This window comes from Rana temporaria, chromosome 6 (genome assembly GCF_905171775.1).
Source record: "Rana temporaria chromosome 6, aRanTem1.1, whole genome shotgun sequence".
NCBI classification, from domain to species: Eukaryota; Metazoa; Chordata; class Amphibia; order Anura; family Ranidae; genus Rana; species Rana temporaria.
This window is the reverse complement of record NC_053494.1, coordinates 184,223,187-184,246,898: the sequence shown is the minus strand read 5'-3', so window position 1 is coordinate 184,246,898 and position 23,712 is coordinate 184,223,187.

Here is a 23,712-nt window from a genome sequence, read left to right as displayed (position 1 = left end):
GGAGTGTAAATGCCCCGGCGTAGCCTGGCGGATCTCCAAGGGGGCGGCTTGTATTCAAATTAAGCGCGCCCCCGATTCTAATGAACTGCGCATGCGCCGGGCTTCAAAAAGCCCAGTGCGCATGCTCCAGTTCTCGGCGGAAAACGTCAATGACGCCGACGTGTGCGTCATTGACGTAAAGTCGTATTCAAGAACGACTTACGGAAACGACGTACCCGACGAAAAAACACGACGTGGACCCGACGCCATCCGTAACATGGCCTTAGTGGGACTTGCGGAAATTTACTCCTCATAATAGCAGGACTAAATTTCCGCTCTGCGGCGGCGCGAACTCGTTCGGGAATCGGCGTAGAAGGATCATTTGCATACGCAAATGAGTCCTTCACGTAAATGCCATCTAGCGGCGGCCGGCGTCATTACATTTAAGATCTGCCAGTGTAAGTGACTTACAGATGGCGGATCTTAAGTGTATCTATGCGAAAATGATTCTAAGAATCAGTCGCATAGATACACTGGCCAAAAAAGGGAGTTACGATGGAGTATCCTGAGATACTCCATCGTAACTTCACTGAGAATATGGGCCTATAACTTTTGCGCAAACCAATCAATAAACGCTTATTGCGATTTTTTTTATATATATGTTTTTGGGGGATATTTATTATAGCAAAAAGTAAGAAATATTCTTTTTTTTTTAAAAATTGTCGCTCTATTTTTGTTTATAGCGCAAAAAATTTAAACCGCAGAGGTGATCAAATACCACCAAAAGAAAGCTCTATTTGTGGGAAAAAAGGACGCCAATTTTGTTTGGGAGCCACGTCACACGACCGCGCAATTGTCAGTTAAAGCGACGCAGTGTCGAATCGCAAAAAGTGGCCTGGTCATTGACCAGCAAAATGGTCCGGGGCTGAAGTGGTTAAAGTGTATGTTAAGACTCTTTATAGAAATAGAGTAGGTGAGGCTAAAGTCTCTGTCAATTTTTTTTGTTACTGTTATCCGTGTCCCTGTTGCGGATTCACCCTCACTTCCTGTCTAGTGAAACATAAATCTTTCTGATGGAGCCCAAAAAAGCTGTAAAAAAAGACAGATGTTCTAATACTTCCTCATTCTATTCAAAACTAAAAAAAAAAAAAGTTTTTGCTTAGCATATACATCAAGGTATGAATGATCTATTGTATAAAGGATCTTTGTTAGGTACCCATTCTCGCCTTCTTGCTACAATAATTTATGTAATACCTGTTACTGCACATGTTACCACAACACATGGCAACAAAGCTTTGGCGAGGTAAGATGCCATTCATTCTGAATATCAGCCCAATGCACCTTCTCAGCACACTTGTTTTGCATGGCGGTGCGCTACCACATAATGCTGCATGCAAAATGTATGGTTCGTTGTGGCACATTGGTTACTAGTCCATTATCAGTGACACTGGTCCCCAAAAAGTGTCAAAAGTGTCAGTTAGGTGTTTGATTTGTCTTTCGCAATGTCGCAGTCCCGCTAAAAATCGCTGACATTACTAGTAAAAAAAATGTAATAAATAAAAAGTCCATAAATCTATCCCATAGTTTGTAGACACTATTAGCCGGATTCATAAAGACTTACGCCAACGTATCTTTATATACGCCGCATAAGTCCACGGATGCGCCGTCGTATCTATGCGCCTGATTATTTAAACAAGATACGCCTGAAATTTGGCTCCATCCGTCCGACGTAAGTCTCCTACGCCGTCGTATCTTGGGTGCATATTTACGCTGGCCGCAAGGGGCGCTTCCATTGATTTACACGTTGAATATGTAAATGAGCGAGATACGCCGATTCACGAACGTACTTACGCCCGTCGCTGTAATCTACGCCGTTTTCTTAAGGCGTACGTCCGGCGTAAAGTTAAACCACCAAATAGCAGGTGTAAGTCATGTTAGGGTAAGGACGTCGGAACAGCCGTCGTATTTTACGTCGTTTACGTAAGTCGTACGTGAATGGGGCTGGGTGTAGGTTACGTTCACGACGTATGTATTGAGCCGGCGTATCTTAGGGAGTAAATTTGACGTGATTCTGAGCATGCGCACACATGCGCCGTTCGTTCGGCCCTTCATTTCCATGTGGTCACGATTAATTTTAATACATCACGCCCACTACCTGCCTAATTTGAATTAGGCGGACTTACGACGGCCCATTTACGCTACGCCGCCGTAACTTAGGGAGCAAGTGCTTTGTGAATTCTGGTCTTGCCTCTCTATGTTACGTCGGCGTATCGCATATGAGCTGCGCTATCCCCGCTCAAATATACGCCGCTCTACCTGAATCCGGCTATATAACTTTTGTGTAAATCAATCAATAAACGTTTATTTTTTATTTATTTATTTTTTACCAAAAATATGTAGCAGAATGCATGTTGGCATACATTTATGTAGAAATTCTAAATGTATTTTTTATTTGAATGTGTTTTATAGTAGAAAGTATAAAAAAGTTGTATTTTTCAAAATTTTAAGTATTTTTTGTTTATAGCGCACTGGAGAGGTGATCAAATACCACCAAAAGAAAGCTCTATTTGTGGGGGAAAAAGGACATCAATTTTATTTGGGTACAGCTTCGCACGACTGCGTAATTGTTAGTTAAAATAACACAGTGCAGTATCGAAAAAATGGCCTGGATAGAAAGGGGGGTAAACCTTCCGGAGCTGAAGTTGTTAAAGGAGAAGTATGAGATAGGCTAGAAGAGTAAAATATATTACCATTATCATGAATCAGTTGTTATTTTTTTCCTCCCTCCTTTTGTTTTTCTAGCAGGGTCATGTCATCTGTCATGCAGGTCCATTGTAATGGTCCATTTTCTGTTTGAAATTTTAGAGGGGGTGGTTAGGTTACAACTTCAGTAATCCACCCCCTCTTTCTGTCCCTCGTCCACTATGAAATGTGGCCACGCCTACACCTGAACAGTAAACAAGTTCAGGCACTCTGCTATTCCTGTGCACAGTGGAAAAAACATAGGTGGTATAGAGATGACTGGATCTAGGGGGAGGTTTGGGGAAAGATGTGCCAAAAGATGTGGCAAAAAAAACCTCCCCCCCACATGAAACCCCCCACCTATCCTCCCTCCTCCCGTCTCCCGCACAGACAAAGCCTCCCGTGCAGTGGCGTATCCCCAAGTTCAAGTAAAATTTTAATGTGTGCACACACGCTGTGTCGACGTCCGCATCCGCTGATGCCCATTCTAAAGATACGGCTGCCGCCCAATGCCACTGAGGTGCCTGACCAGTGCTGGAGTGATCTGCAGCCTTGTGTGCTGTGCTGGGGTCTGTGAGACGGGAAATTTTTTCAGAGAAGGGGAAATCATGCCCACTGCGATTCAAGAAAGTGATTCACACCAGACATCCCAAGAATATTGCTGAACTGAAACAGTTGTGTAAAGAGGAATGGTCAAGAATTACTCCTGACCGTTGGGCACGTCTGATCTGCAACTACAGGAAACGTTTGGTTGAAGTTATTGCTGTCAAAGGAGGTTCAACCCATTATTAAATCCAAGGGTTCACATACTTTTTCCATCTGCCCTGTGAATGTTTACATGGTGTATTCAATAAAAACATGGTAACTGTAAGGCCCCATACACACGATAGAATCCATCCGCAGATGAATCCAAGCAAATGGGTTTCTGCGGATAGATCCTATGGTGTGTACATGCCAGCGGATCTGTTTCCGCGGAGAAATCTCCTCTGGGATGGATTCCAGCAGATCGGATATTTGCTGACATGCACAACAAATCCATCTGCTGGAATCCATCCCAACGGATGGATCCGCTCGTCTGTACAGACTCACCGGATCCATCCGTCCAAAGGGATTCCCCGCACGCGTCGTAATGATTTGACGCATGCGTGGAATTCCTTATATGACAGCGTCGCGCCGTTGCCGCGTCATAATCGCGGCAACGGCGCGACACGTCATCGCCAGAGGATTTCCGCGCGGATTTCAATGCGATGGTGTGTACACTCCATCGCATAGAAATCTGCGGAAATCTTTGAGAGGATTTATCCGTGGAAACGGTCCGCTGGACCGTATCCGCGGATAAATTCTCTCGTGTGTATGGGGCCTTAGACTAGAGTTCCCCCATAATATCAATGCATTGTAAGGCTTGCTAGAGTTCCCCCATAGTAATCAATGCTTGTATGTAGATGTATCCTTTAACCCAGAGCTTCTAGGATTAATTACACAGAGACTAAGAACAACCTTGCCAAATGTTATTATGTACTGAGCAGAGAACAATAACATAGATAAAGGCATGCAGAGGGAATACGGTTTTAGTTGGTCACACAGAATATAGACTGCTATGTTGTGACGAGTATTACTTGTATAACCTAATTACTTAAATATGATTGGCTGAGCCAAGGGTGTTCCTTTTCTTGTATGATTTGATTAGTTGCAAGTACGCATGAGAAATAAAGTCTATTATGGATTCACCATATTGCTGTGGGTGTCCTGACTCGTCGATGCATCAGAGAGCCTCCATACATCAAGGAGTCCTAAAAGCCCAGGTCTAATTGAACCACCAACCTTACAGTAACATTTAATTCTTTGTGTGTTATTAGTTTAAGCAGACTGTGATTGTCTATTGTTGTGACTTAGATGAAGATCAGATCACATTTTATGACCAATTTGTGCAGAAATCCATATCATTCCAAAAGCGTTCACATACTTTTTCTTGCAACTGTATGCTGGGAGGGGGAGATGGGAGGATGTTTTCTGAGAGGGGGATATATGCTGGGAAGGGGAGATGGGGGAGGATTTATGCTGGTAGGGGTAGATGGGAGAGGATTTGTGCTAAGAGGGGGTATTTGTGCTAAGAGGGGGAGATGGGGGAGGATTTGTTCTGGGAGGGAGATTTATGTTGGGATGGAGAGATGGGGGAGGATTTGTGCTAAGAGGGGGGATTTTTGCTGGGAAAGGGGAGGTTGAGGCAAGGGTTTGTGCTGAGAAGGGGGATTGGTACTGGAAGGGGTTATATGAGGGTATGGATTTGTGCTGAAAGGGGGGATTTTTGCTTCTAGGGGGGAGGTGGAGGGGGCGGGGTATGGAAGGGGTGTGGTTTACAGATAATAGGGCGTGTCTTAAATATGAAGGGGTGTGTCCTTGACAGGAAGGGTGGGTCGTATTTAAATTAGGGGGTGCATGAATTTAGTCAGGCTTAGGGTAGCACAAAACCTAAATACACTGCTGGGTTAGGCATGATACATAGGGTTGAATTTTGAGCAGATCTTAAATAAATAGGCTCCTAAGCCAGCATATGTAAGAAGCAAATCAGTCTTTGCATAATACTTACTATGAATAGGTACAGTGTAATTAAAAACACTCCTTGAAGATTACTCAGAAAGTTGAACATGAATACACACAGTGAACAATGTAACAGATATATTGATTTTAAGTATCTATTTAAAGAATGCAGGCTCTCTGGCTAAACCATGCCCAAGCCCTTTTTTCATGTTAGCACTGAAAGACTTCAAGAGCAAGTAGAAGCAGATCCAGCCTTTCACTGTTTCAGTTGTGCTTTGTGTGGGCCTGGGCTGTTACAACTAGTAAAACCAGTAAGATTTTTTTTTTACCAAGTTTATTTTGTATCCCGGCCTTCAATGAAATAGACTTCATCCCTATATGTATTTCGTATTGGAAGGCAACACAGCATGTAGTGATTAGTGAAATTCAAAGAAATTATTGCAAGGGTCTTCAGCAGGGCTACACAATCGAATGCCCCCAATACACTGAGGGGACAATTTTAGAGAAAGTCACTTAAACTACCAGAATGATTTTAAATATTAGGAGGAACCCCACATAAACACACAACATACATGAATATACAAAAAGCAAGCAGATAATGTCCCTTTGTGGGATTTGAAAGCAGAGCTCCAGGTAAACTGGAATCTAAGCATGGCTTATTAATGAATACAGAGCTGCATTAATACCTGTCTTTATATTATCCTAAAATTCAACCAGTCATATTATCTTAAAAAACAACCAGTCAGTGCCACTCAACAACCAATTCTGCCCAAAACCTTGTACCTGGATGATGCTCTACATTTGAGGTCTTAGTGATGGTTAGGGATTGACTTTGGGTTTGGGTTAGACATGAGTGTAACGGTCACCACCGTTTACGATACTCCCATTCCATCGCCCACGTCAGCTTATCCAGCAGTCCGACAATCCAGCAGACACGATCCATCCCATTTCCCAGAATAACCGAGACACAAGCTCTAGCTCTGGTTTCAAAATGTATGAATGCTTTTAATGGTATCTTAGCTTTCTTATATACAGTACAAGCATGTTAAAGTTAATCACAGGGACAAAGAAACTCTCCACCCCCAATATCACACAATGGGGGCTTCAGTACACATTCAGATGGGCTAATTACTAATTATCCCACAGACGTCCCATCTCCGCATTAGAGGGGTTAATTACTACAGCTTGACAAGTTCCCCTCACCTGTTACACAAAACATATTCCTTTACTAAACATAATTGACATGCTAATTCCCTACCCCTGAAAGGAGACATCTGACCTTTCAGACTTAGTTAGCATCACACAATGGACAATGGAATGTCTTTCAGGAGTCTACGCAATTAACACCTCAAAAGCATGTGCCCCCCCATTGAATGAAAACACTCCATTTGGAGTCAGACTTTAACAACCTGTAAAATTCCAAGATATCCTGCAAAACATGAATTATCAGTAATGTCCCATCTCATGTAATTTATAATTAATATTTCTCAGTCATCCTATGCCCAAAAGGGGCACAGGATGACCCTAGACCCAAGAGTCAGTAGTGACGCTGGCACAGGAGTACCCCTCATCCTTCAAAAGTCTCTGGGTGTCATGGGTCATTCTGTTACAATGAGTTTGACCCAAACCCAGCCCGTTCGCAGTTTAGCTAATGGGCGAACAAACTAAACACATTTGCCCAGTTCACTTGCCCAAACCCCCAGTTGAGCCCCCAGCAGGGCCTGCACTACCATTAGGAAAACTAGGCAGCCACCTAGGACGCACTGCCACCTAGGGTGCAGCCACCGCCGCTGGTTTCCCTACTCCCTACCAGGTTCCTCACACTTTGCTGGCTTTCCCACACAAGGCACCATTCACAAAGCGGTATGATGTGGTATTTTAGTAGTGAAACCTTGCCTTAATTTAATGGCATCGGCAGTCAGCATCCTTAACAACCAGTAACTGTCGTGGCTGTTAACCACTTCAAAACCAGGCCTATTTCTGCCATTTGTTGTTTACAAGTTAAAATCAGTATTTTCTGCTAGAAAATTACGTAGAACCCGCAAATATCATATATATATATATATATATATATATATATATATATATATATATATATATATTGTAAGATTGGGGTGATCAGACTCCAGCGGTAGATGCGTTTTTTGGTGAAACACCAGTCCAGAACTGAATTTTTAAGGGCCTGGTAGCCCACTTTTATTTAAAAGCACAAAAAGTTCAAAAATACATCAGTAGCCTTCGCAGGGGGTTCTACCATTACTGTATCTTGCATACTCAACAGTTTAGCCTCCTGGCTTTCATTCTTGCCAATCCGGCTGTTTCAGGCCTTTAGCTTAGGCCGTAGGTCTGCTCCTCGGAACAAACAGGGTTTCCTTAAGTTAAGCTCTCTCCTAGCTTACTCCTGATCAGCGCCTTGCCGCTCAATCACCAATGACATCTGCCTCCTGCAGACATGCAGCCTCTGACTCCTCTCAGATCGATGGGAGTCCACCTGACTCCCAGGAACAGACTTCCTGTCTGTTGGGTGGGGCCCTGAGCCATAGTCAGATCAGAACTAAATAGCCAAACACACAGCTGTGCAATTAATGCGCCTTTCTCTCCAAAATATGGCGTAAACCAGCAATCTCTAAGGTTGCACAGAGTCCCACCACCACATAACCTTCCCCCCTGTTTCGAACCAGAGGGAGGACCACATAAACCCGTCATCACAAATGGGAAACCTCTGTGCCAGCCATTGGCTGCGTAGGCCCATTTTTTCCGGGTATGTTTCCACCAGCACTTCACCGTGGCGCCTCTGTGCCAACTATCAGCAGGAAGCGTCCTAATCTGCCCAACCTTTTCTCTAAAGGGGCACTCTACCCACATCTTCTTCTGGGTGTGCTTCCACCAGCATCTCTTGCTGAACCATGGGCTCCCACTAATCTCTCTATCTCTTCTACCTTCTGGCCTCAGGATCCTTCTTTTTTCTCCCACAGACCTACTCTCCTGGGACTGTTGGGGACCCACTTCCATGAAATCTGTCAGGGACTGACCGCTCCCACTACCTGACGCAACATCAACCAACAACATTTGTTTCTCAGGTTCACTAACCCCTGTGTGGTTACCTTTGGCAACCAAACGATCTGAGATCAACACCACATCCTTCTGTTTAACCTCAATAGCAATGTTCCACAAGGGGTTATTCAATTCAACATTGTCATTGGGACCTCTTGTCCCCTTGTTTGCTAGGACAGTGTCTATGGAGGGACCATAAGAAAAAAGGGGATTTGAGCATGTACCCACCCGCTACCTATAATGATATCACATATGTACTTAAATAGTCACTTCCCCCATTGGAGGGGTCACTGCCGTAGCCAATACAATGCATACAAAACGAAAAGGGTGTTGTCCAACAGAGGAATGAAGGAAGTACCGCTGAGGACAACAAAAGAGGGCTACTATGGCATGAACGGACACAAATATTATATAAAAATATAATTTATTGAATAATTAATTGTACAAAATAGACTGTGATATAAAAAGAATATAAATACCAATAAAGCTAATACGCTTAGTAAAGCAACCTACCAATAAGGCCGGTCAATGCCACACTTGAGAACAAAGTTCGTAGAGGTGTAACACAGGTACTGTACCACATGTAAACACAAACAATAGACAAACATAAAAACAACAATAAAGGCGATCCGGACGCCAAATGGAGCGTTTCTGCTGAGGATTCTGGCTAAAACCAGCCAAGTGAATTACCAAGAAATGAGGTTATAATGAATGATCAGCAGAAATGGCCCTGCAAGGGGGAACTAGATGAACCTAATAATGGCTGCACCATATGTGAGTCCTGTCATATAAATGAGGACCCAATGGGGGTCAAGTTGAAGGGAACCGTCCAGTGAGGATGACAGTCCCTATGGGTTTAACAGCCTCTGAGGAAAAAATAGGAATAAACAAAAAAAGGGAGGGGGGGAAAAACCGGTATAGTCCCTTTGTGTTTCCCTATGATTTCCTGTATGTGGAAATAGGAGGAGGGAACTTAGATAGGGCACTGTAGATCGTTCCTAGGATAATGCTTTTATCATCAAAGTATTTACCTTGCTCGAGTACAGGGCATGAATGAGTCCCCTAGTTCCTGTTAGATATGCAAGTGTAAATAGAAAAGGAACGATCTTACCATCTACTTGATGAGTATATGTTCATGGCTGCCCTGTGTAGGAAGGTCCTCCCGTTACTGCATAGTATGTTTGTAACTGCTGCTGGTGGTGTCGGCGATCCTCCAGAGATGTCTGCCGACTTGAGTGCAGGAAAGATCAGCTGTTTGGAAAGCCGCCTGTTGTTTTAAGGTAAGTTGCGGTTTGACTTCTTCCACAAGGGATAGCAGATCTTTGCGGGGAGTACAGGTGCCTCGTAGCTATGTAGCTGTGATGGTTAAACTGGTGGACTCAACCATGTGTGTTGGTCCGTGCGTGCCCGTTCCTCCTCCTATGATTCCTCAAGATTCGAAGGCGCATCGGTTCCCGCGATGCTAGGGGCGTTGCTATGGTGGCGTCCGTCGCCCAATGACGTCAACGCGTTTCGCAACGTGGGTGCGTAGCTTCGTCTGGACAGGAAGGGGAAGGCGTGCGCCGCTCCTTTTATGCTATCAGCGCGCGCCTGTCCCCTATCGGTGATAAAAAGAAAACAAGTCGGAGTGTTTGGAAAATAGACTCATGGTGCTTACTGACATAAACCCTAAATACATTTCCTCCTATATACAAAAAGCAGGTAGGGAAAAGAAACCCTGACATAACATAACACAAGAGACAGAACGTATCTATGGCCTTTTACCTTTGAGACAGTAACACAGTCAAAGCAGTATTGCATATATTTGTGGGATTTGGACAACAGAATATATGCAAACATGCATATCACAGGGCGCATGTGGCGGCAGGTGAGCCCGGATCTCTCCACCTAATAAGATGGGGAGACGAAAATATACGTGCATCCTGTCCCCGATTAAGGCGGCGTTTGAAAGTGGGCAGTATCCTATAGCCGGCAAGGGGTCACTATAAGAGCGTCTACAGTTCAATTATAGTTAAAGGCTTATACTACTATTTGAGATATGTATAGCACATACTGAGGCTCATATTGATCTACACCACCAACGAATTGTGGATAGTATACCGTGTGAAGGTACAAGCCCCAAAGATAAAGAAATAGGGGAAGGCAGAGAATAGAAGGAAATAAAATGAAATAAAAAGAAAAAAAAAAAAAAAAAAAAGGAAAAAGAAGAGGAAGAAAAAGGGGAAGGACATACACGTATGAATGAGGGAGGGAGGGAGGAGAGAGAATAGTATACATATATGGATAAAAGGATAATAGGTGAATATATATGGATGGTGGTAGGGCCACCTGGAAATAAAACAGGGAGCCCAGCATGAAAATGGAGCCCAAAACAATGGTGTATAGCATAATGGCAATGATGCACCGACAGATAAGGGTGTAAAAAATAAAAAATGAACAGCTTTTTTTAAAACACAAAAAATTGTATTTATAAATCAACTTATTGTGTAAAGAACATTAATGGTATGCCAGCTATTTCTCCAAAAAAGGTTGCATAGTGAGCTCCGTGTTCATTCCAAGCGGCGCCAAGGACTTAAGAGTGTAGATCCACCATTTTTCCTTCTGGAGGAGTATTTTGTCAAAATCGCCTCTTCTGGCAGACAAATGAAGAGCATATATGCCCTTGACTTTCATACCATCAGGTTTCCCTTGGTGGTATTGCAAGAAATGTAGTGCCACTGGGCTTTCCTGTTTTGCCTCTCTATCTCTGTCTCTCTCCTTCCTAATCTCTCTCAAGTGTTCCCCTATCCTGACCCTAAGCTGCCTTTTGGTTTTACCTATGTATATTAAATGGCAGGGACAGGTGATCATGTAGATGACCCGTTCGGACGAGCAGTTGATAAGATCTTTAATCACGTATTCTTTAGTACCTGTGGCATCCATAAAGGTGCATGTTCTGTCTACAAATGGACACATTTGGCACCTGGTGCAAGGGAACATGCCCTTGCTGCGGGGGTACTCGGACAGCCATGATTTATTTGGTTGTCTGACGTACTCAGACTGGACCAAGAGATCGCCCAGATTCTTGGATCTTCGGGCTACCATTTTTGGCCCGTCACCTACGATTGAAGCCAGTTTTCTATTGCTAGTAAGTATACCCCAATGGTTCTCCAAGATTTTTCTAACCTGATCCCATTGGGAACCATAGGTGGTGATAACTCTTACTGCATTTGAATCGCCGTTCTTTCTTCTATTCTCTCCAGACGGTCGTCCGAGAAGTAGGCTTGCCCTACTACGTTTAGCTACTTTATTTTTTGCGGTTCTAATCTGAGTATGGGAATAGCCTCTTTCTCGGAATCTGGCATAGAGGTCCTTGCTTTCTTTATGGTACATGGAGGGATCAGAACAGTTACGTTTGATCCTGACAAATTCTCCTGTTGGAATACCATTTTTTTGCCATTGGGGGTGATGGCTGTCAGCCTGAAGAAGGGTATTGGCTGCCGTTTCCTTCCTGAAGGTGCATGTAGAAATCCTGCCATCTTCTATGCCGATTTTGAGATCCAGAAAGGAGATCTGAGACCTGTCAAAAGTATACGTAAGTTTGATGTTACGTTCATTAATGTTAAGCTGCTGAATGAACAGGTGAAGGCTCTCCAGATCTCCCCTCCAGATAACAAACACGTCATCTATGTATCGTAGCCACGTCTGGACGTGGGTACGATACATAGGGGACTCAAATACGTCCTCCTCTTCCCACAGGCCTAAGTGTAGACATGCATATGCAGGAGCCCATGCTGCCCCCATGGAGGTGCCTTTAATCTGTTGGTAAAATGAAGATGCAAATTGAAAGAAATTATGCAAGAGAGCAAACTCCAAAAGATCAAGAAGAAATTCGTTCTGGGGTCCCATAAGTGGGAAATGTTTTTCCAAGAAGAATCTCACTGCATTGATGCCTACTTCATGAGGAATTGAAGTGTAGAGGGACTCTACATCGATTCCAATGAGCCAAGCATCCTCATCCACCCTGATGTCGTTGATTTTAGACAGCACATCTCGGGTATCCTGGACATATGAGTCAAGACTAACCACCATGTCTTTTAATAGGGAGTCCAGGTATCCCCCAATTCTGTCTAGGGGTCCCCTAATCGCTGACACTATCGGCCTTCCCGGAGGTCTCTGGAGTGACTTGTGCAGTTTTGGAATACAATAGAAAGTCGGAATATTATAGTCGACCACTGAGAGGTATTCGAATTCTCGTTTCTGCAATAGTCCTGCATCTACTGCATTATCAAGTTTATTGTTTAGTTCCCCAGAGGCCCGAGGGAAGGGATCGTGTTCCAATTTGCGATACGTGTTGGAGTCACTCAAAAGGCGCTTGACTTCAGACTCGTAGTCTTCATTATTCATAAGGACTACGTTCCCCCCTTTATCGCTTTTTTTGATTGTTATATTTTTAGCTTCTTTTAATTCCTGGAGGGCTTTACGTTCTATTTTAGAGAGGTTGTCTCCCTCATGATTTTGCCAGGACAGCTCACCGAGATCTCTCTGTACTACTTCAAGGAAGATGTTAAGCCAACGATTCTTGTTCAATGGGGGCATTTTAATTGATCGAATATTAAGATTTGCCTGTCGTATGGACGTCTGGCCTATAGGATTGATGTCCTCTGATTCCCCCAATAGGGAAGTGAGGATCTCCAGGGCCTGCTGGTCCTCTAATCCTAGAGGTAAATCTGTCTCGGAAACCTGGTCATCCTGTTGGTACAGGGATCGGAAAAAGACCTTCCTCAGGAAGAGCACCACATCCTTATATACAGTGAATTCCTCCATATCGGAGGTGGGAGAGAAAGACAAACCCCGTTGCAGGAGTTGTGCATGCCTCCGTTCGAGGGGGAAAGATGAAAGGTTAACAACCTTCTTGTCATCCTCAAATGTCATGTTGATTGTTTTAGGGGTTAATGGTTCTGACTCCTTGTACGGTAAGTAGTCTTCCCTCGTTTTTGGGGTTTCCCCCTTTGATTTTGCTCTGTATAGGTTTTCTGTGGTTGTTGATCTCCCTGTGAGGGGACCTGAGGCGTGCTGCCCCCTGCCCCCTCCTTTTCTAAAAAAGTCACAGTGCGCTGTGAACTTTCTACTCCCTGCTCTGATGGGGAACCACCTCCTCTATTACGTGAGTTTGCACCTCGACCTCTTCTTGAGGAACCACTTCTTCCCCTTCGAATAGTCAGGTCAAATACCTGACCGTTTTCGAAATCAAGAAGATCACGTCTATATTTAGACTGTTTAGTTATTTTGAGATTCTTTTGTGCTTTTTCTATCTCTTTCTTTAGGTTTTCATTTTGTCGAGCAAACTCGTCTTCTTCCTTCGAGAGGTCAAGGGTTTTTGCACTTTCCTCTATCAGGGTGCGCAATTCAATCAGTTGGATTTGTTCTTCCTCAACTAATAAGGCCATGACCGCTAGGCCATGGTTGATACATAGATCTTTCCACTTGTTTAGGAATCTTTCGTTGTGGAGATGTTCTGCTGGGACAATCCTATCCCTTAGGCCTCTAGGGACAATTTTATGTTCAATGTAAGTTTCTAAAAAAGAAACGTCCCACTTTCTATTCAAATGCTTAGTTACTAATTTCTTATGCTCCTTGAAACCATTTATGATTTCTTCATCCTTGTTGATCAATTGTGATGCATTTTTATCAAAAGCTTCTCTAATCTCAATATCTATGTCTTCCCCCAGAGTGAAGGCCATTTGATGATATTTAAATGTGTATCCGTGTAATGTAGTGATTGAAGTTATGTTGATATAGTTGTAAATCGGGGTATATGTTTTTAAAAGAGGAAAAGAATAAAGGGGCAGTGACCCCTCCAATGGGGGAAGTGACTATTTAAGTACATATGTGATATCATTATAGGTAGCGGGTGGGTACATGCTCAAATCCCCTTTTTTCTTATATGCAGTTTTTTGGATTTTCTTATGATCCCTCTGAGCGTCCCTACCCCTCTAATTTGACCCTACCGTTACCTACCAACCCCCGGTTTGTTCTTACACAGGTACTGCCCTTTTCCCCCTTTATTCTTTTCCTCTTTTAAAAACATATACCCCGATTTACAACTATATCAACATAACTTCAATCACTACATTACACGGATACACATTTAAATATCATCAAATGGCCTTCACTCTGGGGGAAGACATAGATATTGAGATTAGAGAAGCTTTTGATAAAAATGCATCACAATTGATCAACAAGGATGAAGAAATCATAAATGGTTTCAAGGAGCATAAGAAATTAGTAACTAAGCATTTGAATAGAAAGTGGGACGTTTCTTTTTTAGAAACTTACATTGAACATAAAATTGTCCCTAGAGGCCTAAGGGATAGGATTGTCCCAGCAGAACATCTCCACAACGAAAGATTCCTAAACAAGTGGAAAGATCTATGTATCAACCATGGCCTAGCGGTCAGGGCCTTAATAGTTGAGGAAGAACAAATCCAACTGATTGAATTGCGCACCCTGATAGAGGAAAGTGCAAAAACCCTTGACCTCTCGAAGGAAGAAGACGAGTTTGCTCGACAAAATGAAAACCTAAAGAAAGAGATAGAAAAAGCACAAAAGAATCTCAAAATAACTAAACAGTCTAAATATAGACGTGATCTTCTTGATTTTGAAAACGGTCAGGTATTTGACCTGACTATTCGAAGGGGAAGAAGTGGTTCCTCAAGAAGAGGTCGAGGTGCAAACTCACGTAATAGAGGAGGTGGTTCCCCATCAGAGCAGGGAGTAGAAAGTTCACAGCGCACTGTGACTTTTTTAGAAAAGGAGGGGGCAGGGGGCAGCACGCCTCAGGTCCCCTCACAGGGAGATCAACAACCACAGAAAACCTATACAGAGCAAAATCAAAGGGGGAAACCCCAAAAACGAGGGAAGACTACTTACCGTACGAGGAGTCAGAACCATTAACCCCTAAAACAATCAACATGACATTTGAGGATGACAAGAAGGTTGTTAACCTTTCATCTTTCCCCCTCGAACGGAGGCATGCACAACTCCTGCAACAGGGTTTGTCTTTCTCTCCCACCTCCGATATGGAGGAATTCACTGTATATAAGGATGTGGTGCTCTTCCTGAGGAAGGTCTTTTTCCGATCCCTGTACCAACAGGATGACCAGGTTTCCGAGACAGATTTACCTCTAGGATTAGAGGACCAGCAGGCCCTGGAGATCCTCACTTCCCTATTGGGGGAATCAGAGGACATCAATCCTATAGGCCAGACGTCCATACGACAGGCAAATCTTAATATTCGATCAATTAAAATGCCCCCATTGAACAAGAATCGTTGGCTTAACATCTTCCTTGAAGTAGTACAGAGAGATCTCGGTTAGCTGTCCTGGCAAAATCATGAGGGAGACAACCTCTCTAAAATAGAACGTAAAGCCCTCCAGGAATTAAAAGAAACTAAAAATATAACAATCAAAAAAAGCGATAAAGGGGGGAACGTAGTCCTTATGAATAATGAAGACTACGAGTCTGAAGTCAAGAGCCTTTTGAGTGACTCCAACACGTATCGCAAATTGGAACACGATCCCTTCCCTCGGGCCTCTGGGGAACTAAACAATAAACTTGATAATGCAGTAGATGCAGGACTATTGCAGAAACGAGAATTCGAATACCTCTCAGTGGTCGACTATAATATTCCGACTTTCTATTGTATTCCAAAACTGCACAAGTCACTCCAGAGACCTCCGGGAAGGCCGATAGTGTCAGCGATTAGGGGACCCCTAGACAGAATTGGGGGATACCTGGACTCCCTATTAAAAGACATGGTGGTTAGTCTTGACTCATATGTCCAGGATACCCGAGATGTGCTGTCTAAAATCAACGACATCAGGGTGGATGAGGATGCTTGGCTCATTGGAATCGATGTAGAGTCCCTCTACACTTCAATTCCTCATGAAGTAGGCATCAATGCAGTGAGATTCTTCTTGGAAAAACATTTCCCACTTATGGGACCCCAGAACGAATTTCTTCTTGATCTTTTGGAGTTTGCTCTCTTGCATAATTTCTTTCAATTTGCATCTTCATTTTACCAACAGATTAAAGGCACCTCCATGGGGGCAGCATGGGCTCCTGCATATGCATGTCTACACTTAGGCCTGTGGGAAGAGGAGGACGTATTTGAGTCCCCTATGTATCGTACCCACGTCCAGACGTGGCTACGATACATAGATGACGTGTTTGTTATCTGGAGGGGAGATCTGGAGAGCCTTCACCTGTTCATTCAGCAGCTTAACATTAATGAACGTAACATCAAACTTACGTATACTTTTGACAGGTCTCAGATCTCCTTTCTGGATCTCAAAATCGGCATAGAAGATGGCAGGATTTCTACATGCACCTTCAGGAAGGAAACGGCAGCCAATACCCTTCTTCAGGCTGACAGCCATCACCCCCAATGGCAAAAAAATGGTATTCCAACAGGAGAATTTGTCAGGATCAAGCGTAACTGTTCTGATCCCTCCATGTACCATAAAGAAAGCAAGGACCTCTATGCCAGATTCCGAGAAAGAGGCTATTCCCATACTCAGATTAGAACCGCAAAAAAGAAAGTAGCTAAACGTAGTAGGGCAAGCCTACTTCTCGGACGACCGTCTGGAGAGAATAGAAGAAAGAACGGCGATTCAAATGCAGTAAGAGTTATCACCACCTATGGTTCCCAATGGGATCAGGTTAGAAAAATCTTGGAGAACCATTGGGGTATACTTACTAGCAATAGAAAACTGGCTTCAATCGTAGGTGACGGGCCAAAAATGGTAGCCCGAAGATCCAAGAATCTGGGCGATCTCTTGGTCCAGTCTGAGTACGTCAGACAACCAAATAAATCATGGCTGTCCGAGTACCCCCGCAGCAAGGGCATGTTCCCTTGCACCAGGTGCCAAATGTGTCCATTTGTAGACAGAACATGCACCTTTATGGATGCCACAGGTACTAAAGAATACGTGATTAAAGATCTTATCAACTGCTCGTCCGAACGGGTCATCTACGTGATCACCTGTCCCTGCCATTTAATATACATAGGTAAAACCAAAAGGCAGCTTAGGGTCAGGATAGGGGAACACTTGAGAGAGATTAGGAAGGAGAGAGACAGAGATAGAGAGGCAAAACAGGAAAGCCCAGTGGCACTACATTTCTTGCAATACCACCAAGGGAAACCTGATGGTATGAAAGTCAAGGGCATATATGCTCTTCATTTGTCTGCCAGAAGAGGCGATTTTGACAAAATACTCCTCCAGAAGGAAAAATGGTGGATCTACACTCTTAAGTCCTTGGCGCCGCTTGGAATGAACACGGAGCTCACTATGCAACCTTTTTTGGAGAAATAGCTGGCATACCATTAATGTTCTTTACACAATAAGTTGATTTATATATACAATTTTTTGTGTTTTAAAAAAAGCTGTTCATTTTTTATTTTTTACACCCTTATCTGTCGGTGCATCATTGCCATTATGCTATACACCATTGTTTTGGGCTCCATTTTCATGCTGGGCTCCCTGTTTTATTTCCAGGTGGCCCTACCACCATCCATATATATTCACCTATTATCCTTTTATCCATATATGTATACTATTCTCTCTCCTCCCTCCCTCCCTCATTCATACGTGTATGTCCTTCCCCTTTTTCTTCCTCTTCTTTTTCCTTTTTTTTTTTTCTTTTTCTTTTTATTTCATTTTATTTCCTTCTATTCTCTGCCTTCCCCTATTTCTTTATCTTTGGGGCTTGTACCTTCACACGGTATACTATCCACAATTCGTTGGTGGTGTAGATCAATATGAGCCTCAGTATACATATCTCAAATAGTAGTATAAGCCTTTAACTATAATTGAACTGTAGACGCTCTTATAGTGACCCCTTGCCGGCTATAGGATACTGCCCACTTTCAAACGCCGCCTTAATCGGGGACAGGATGCACGTATATTTTCGTCTCCCCATCTTATTAGGTGGAGAGATCCGGGCTCACCAGCCGCCACATGCGCCCTGTGATATGCATGTTTGCATATATTCTGTTGTCCAAATCCCACAAATATATGCAATACTGCTTTGACTGTGTTACTGTCTCAAAGGTAAAAGGCCATAGATACGTTCTGTCTCTTGTGTTATGTTATGTCAGGGTTTCTTTTCCCTACCTGCTTTTTGTATATAGGAGGAAATGTATTTAGGGTTTATGTCAGTAAGCACCATGAGTCTATTTTCCAAACACTCCGACTTGTTTTCTTTTTATCACCGATAGGGGACAGGCGCGCGCTGATAGCATAAAAGGAGCGGCGCACGCCTTCCCCTTCCTGTCCAGACGAAGCTACGCACCCACGTTGCGAAACGCGTTGACGTCATTGGGCGACGGACGCCACCATAGCAACGCCCCTAGCATCGCGGGAACCGATGCGCCTTCGAATCTTGAGGAATCATAGGAGGAGGAACGGGCACGCACGGACCAACACACATGGTTGAGTCCACCAGTTTAACCATCACAGCTACATAGCTACGAGGCACCTGTACTCCCCGCAAAGATCTGCTATCCCTTGTGGAAGAAGTCAAACCGCAACTTACCTTAAAACAACAGGCGGCTTTCCAAACAGCTGATCTTTCCTGCACTCAAGTCGGCAGACATCTCTGGAGGATCGCCGACACCACCAGCAGCAGTTACAAACATACTATGCAGTAACGGGAGGACCTTCCTACACAGGGCAGCCATGAACATATACTCATCAAGTAGATGGTAAGATCGTTCCTTTTCTATTTACACTTGCATATCTAACAGGAACTAGGGGACTCATTCATGCCCTGTACTCGAGCAAGGTAAATACTTTGATGATAAAAGCATTATCCTAGGAACGATCTACAGTGCCCTATCTAAGTTCCCTCCTCCTATTTCCACATACAGGAAATCATAGGGAAACACAAAGGGACTATACCGGTTTTTCCCCCCCTCCCTTTTTTTGTTTATTCCTATTTTTTACTCAGAGGCTGTTAAACCCATAGGGACTGTCATCCTCACTGGACGGTTCCCTTCAACTTGACCCCCATTGGGTCCTCATTTATATGACAGGACTCACATATGGTGCAGCCATTATTAGGTTCATCTAGTTCCCCCTTGCAGGGCCATTTCTGCTGATCATTCATTATAACCTCATTTCTTGGTAATTCACTTGGCTGGTTTTAGCCAGAATCCTCAGCAGAAACGCTCCATTTGGCGTCCGTATCGCCTTTATTGTTGTTTTTATGTTTGTCTATTGTTTGTGTTTACATGTGGTACCTGTGTTACACCTCTACGAACTTTGTTCTCAAGTGTGGCATTGACCGGCCTTATTGGTAGGTTGCTTTACTAAGCGTATTAGCTTTATTGGTATTTATATTCTTTTTATATCACAGTCTATTTTGTACAATTAATTATTCAATAAATTATATTTTTATATAATATTTGTGTCCGTTCATGCCATAGTAGCCCTCTTTTGTTGTCCTCAGCGGTACTTCCTTCATTCCTCTGTTGGACAACACCCTTTTCGTTTTGTATCTATGGAGGGACCACCTGCAGGCAAGCAGTTACTCCCTATGGGACAGTCCCACAGTTTCACATCGCCCCCTGTTGTCCAACACTCCAATAGCGACTGTCTTACCAATGCACATTTTCCGCCACATTTTCCCACACCAATCTCTTTAACCATTTCTGTGTCTATTGGTCCTTCAACCAATACCTCTGAGCTGTCCGACAGTGCTCTATAGTGCTTCTCATACACTTTTTCACTACAGTTAACATTACTGTTGTTATTTCCTGTCAAAGTGTCTCCGGATACCTCAAACTGCACCTCTCTGCGAGTGATGGACCAAATTCCCACTACTGCTATGTCCATTCCGAGCCCTTCCTTTACATGAGGTCTAGCGGGTGAGACAGTACGTGCCCAATGTACCAACCACTGCTCAGCCACACCTCAGACCGCACCAGCAGGAATACACCCCATCATACAAGCATATGGAGAGACTTCCACTATGTCTATTAATTCTGATTCCTCTAGCAATTCCCCTGAGCGCCTTCTGCACATAACTGCCGCTGGAAGCACTCTCAAAGAGAACTGTGAGACAACTTTCCACATAAGTAAACAACAGTGCAGCAACCAATTTTTATCAACATTGCTTAACATTGCCTGTACCACCTGTGTCCACCGATTGGTACTATGCATGACCATGTCACCCCTCTGCTGTGAATAAATGCAGGTGTACATTGGAAACATTTTCACAAATTCCAACAACATCTCAGTTATTTCTAGACATGCCGTATCTAAACACAAAACTCTAGGAACTTTTCCTTTACTAACGATGTGGAGGGGCTCATTTGCTAAGGCATGAGAGGCTGAGACACTTAAGGACCGCCTAACGCCGATATACATCGGCAGAATGGCAGGGCTGGGCACAATCACGTAAGGGTACGTCCCCTTTAAGTGCCCAGCCGTGGGTCGCGCGCCCCCGCGACCCGGTCCGAAGCTCCGTGACCGCGGCCGCAGGACCCGCGGACCTGATCGCCGCCGGTGTCCCGCGATCGGTCACAGGAGCTGACGAACGTGGAGAGGTGTGTGTAAACACACCTTCCCCGTCCTTCACAGTGGCAGTGTCACTGATCGTCTGTTCCCTGATATAGGGAAAGACGATCAATGATGTCACAAGTCCAGCCCCGCCCCCCTACAGTTAGAAACATATATGAGGTCACACTTAACCCCTACAGCGCCCCCTAGTGGTTAACTCCTAAACTGCAATTGTAATTCTTACAGTAATCAATGCATTTTTATAGCACTTTTTGCTGTGAAAATGACAATGGTCCCAAAAATGTGTCAAAATTGTCTGATGTGTCTGCCATAATGTCGCAGTCACAAAAAAAATCGCTGATCGCCGCCATTAGTAGTAAAAAAAAAATATTAATAAAAATGCCATAAAACTATCCCCTATTTTGTAAACGCTATAAATTTTGCGCAAACCAATCATTAAACTCTTATTGTGATTTTTTTTAACCAAAAATAGGTAGAAGAATACGGATCGGCCTAAACTGAGGAAAAAAAATATATTTATATCTTTTTTTGGGGATATTTATTATAGCAAAAAGTAAAAATGATTGCATTTTTTTTTTAAATGTCGCCCCATTTTTGTTTATAGCGCAAAAAATAAAAACCGCAGAGGTGATCAAATACCACCAAAAGAAAGCTCTATTTGTGGGAAAAAAAGGACGCCAATTTTGTTTGGGAGCCACGTCGCAAGGTCCTTTAGCTGCATATTAGTCCGGGTCTTAAGTGGTTAAAGAGACCTCTACCTCAGAGACAACTGACAAAACTTGCGGCTCCTCCTGAGCACTGCAAATCGCATGTGTCACACTCATCCTCTCACTTTCAGCAACACTGAGCCATTCCAAATCGCTATCCATTACCCCATCAACCTGACGCTCAGCATTCCTCATCTCTTTTGCTGTGGACAAAACCTCTGCTATGTATGCACCCTTTTAAGATCCTTCCAACTAGAGAAGGTCCACTTCTGCAAAAGCCAACGCAAGTGTGTCTACTGGTGCTGCAGCCTCTCCATTTAGCATCACAGAAATTGTGTCCACTCCACTGTTACCCACTGAGCCATCTTTCAACAAAGCCAACAAACTTTTTGCCAATCTGTCCCAGTCTACTTTTTCTGTGCTCCCATCAGAGGTACTATCCAGTATGGCTCCAACTGCCAAAGGAGACACAGGACAGAGTGGCTCTACAGCAGACACATTTTTAAACACAGCAGGCTGCAATAACATAACTTAACCACTTTGCTCAGGTGGCGCTTCATTAAACTCATGAGGACTTTTTCTACGAGTAGTGACAGACCACAGTAACCCATTATCACTACAAGTAATTTCAAACATTTGAGTTTTACCATTTTTCTCATCACCAAGGTCAAGTACCCTCTTATCCATCAGAGTGGCACCACAGTTGTCCCAGGCAACCTCTGGCTCCAACACACAGAGCTCCCTGGAGGTTTCTAAGGACACCTCTGCAGCCTTATATACTGTTGCTAAGGGGAATCGCATATCCTGCTTAGCTATCACCCCTACCTCATTACTAGTGAACGGCGGGGTTCCCCTTAATCTTAATATCCATACCAGAACTTTTTCCAATTATTCGGGTTCGGGTCCGGGTTCGGGAAAAACCCAAAGTCCGTACCGAACCCGAACTTTACAGTTCGGGTTCGCTCAACCCTAATAGTGACACAACTGCAGGCTCATTTCGAGCCCAGCTGGGTGGATCCATAGACACACACAGAGAGGCTTGACTCCACACCACACTTGAGAGCAGCAGGAGCCAATGGCTCCCTCTGCTGCCTCTGTGTCCTGTGGGGAGAGAATCACAGACTGGCACTACTGCAGACAGACAAAATGCTGGCTCAAGATATGACAGAAGTAAGTATACAGGGAGGTGGTGGGGAGATACAACTTACTGAGACATTTTTTAACCTAATGCAGGGAATGCATTAAGGTAACAATGTCTTGACTGTAACCAATTCCCTACTGCACGCTGTCATATGACGTCATTGACTTTTAGGGGTGATATCTGAATGATGCCGTCAGCTACAGGCATCATTCAGATATCATTATTTTTAGGCGGCGATTCTGTGCACGATAAAAACAATCATATCGGCAGTCCCGCCGCTTGATCATTCTTATAGGCGACGGGAGGGAATGTCCCCCTTCCCTTCTCCCGTGCCATCGGGGACCTGGAGAAAGAATCGGTCGCTGCCGGATGACGTCCATAGAAATTTCCGGTTTCCCAGTAATCTCTATGACTGTCGGAGGCCCAGGCGCGATGTTATGACGTTATGCCTGGGCCCTGGATGTAAACAAAGCCGCGATGGCAGCTGTCAGCATGAGATTGGGGAATTTTTTTTCCGATTTCATGCTTTCCAGCTTGGAGGAGAGATGTGGGGTCTTATTGACCCTGCATCTCTCCACAAAGAGAACCCGTCACGATAGATTCCTATGTATACAATCCTTGTAATAGGAATAAAAGTGATCAAAAATGTTTTAATGTAAAAGATAGTGTAAAATAAAAATAATAATAATAAAAAAAAATCTAAACGCCCCTGTCCCCGGTAGCTCGCAACAATTCTAGCACTAGAACTCCTCTGTAAATCTAAACTGGTAACCTGTAAAAAAAATTGGCCCGGTATGGAAGTGGTTAAGAACCACTTTAACTTTAACCAGTAGGGGAAGGAGCACTGCACTGACTACGTCCTAAATTCTAGATCACATTGTAGTGCTCATGTGCATGCTAGATAAACGTGGGAAGTAGTTGAAGGGCAACATTTAAAAATACATGATTTGTTTAAATAACATGCACGGGGAATGCCTTAAACCTG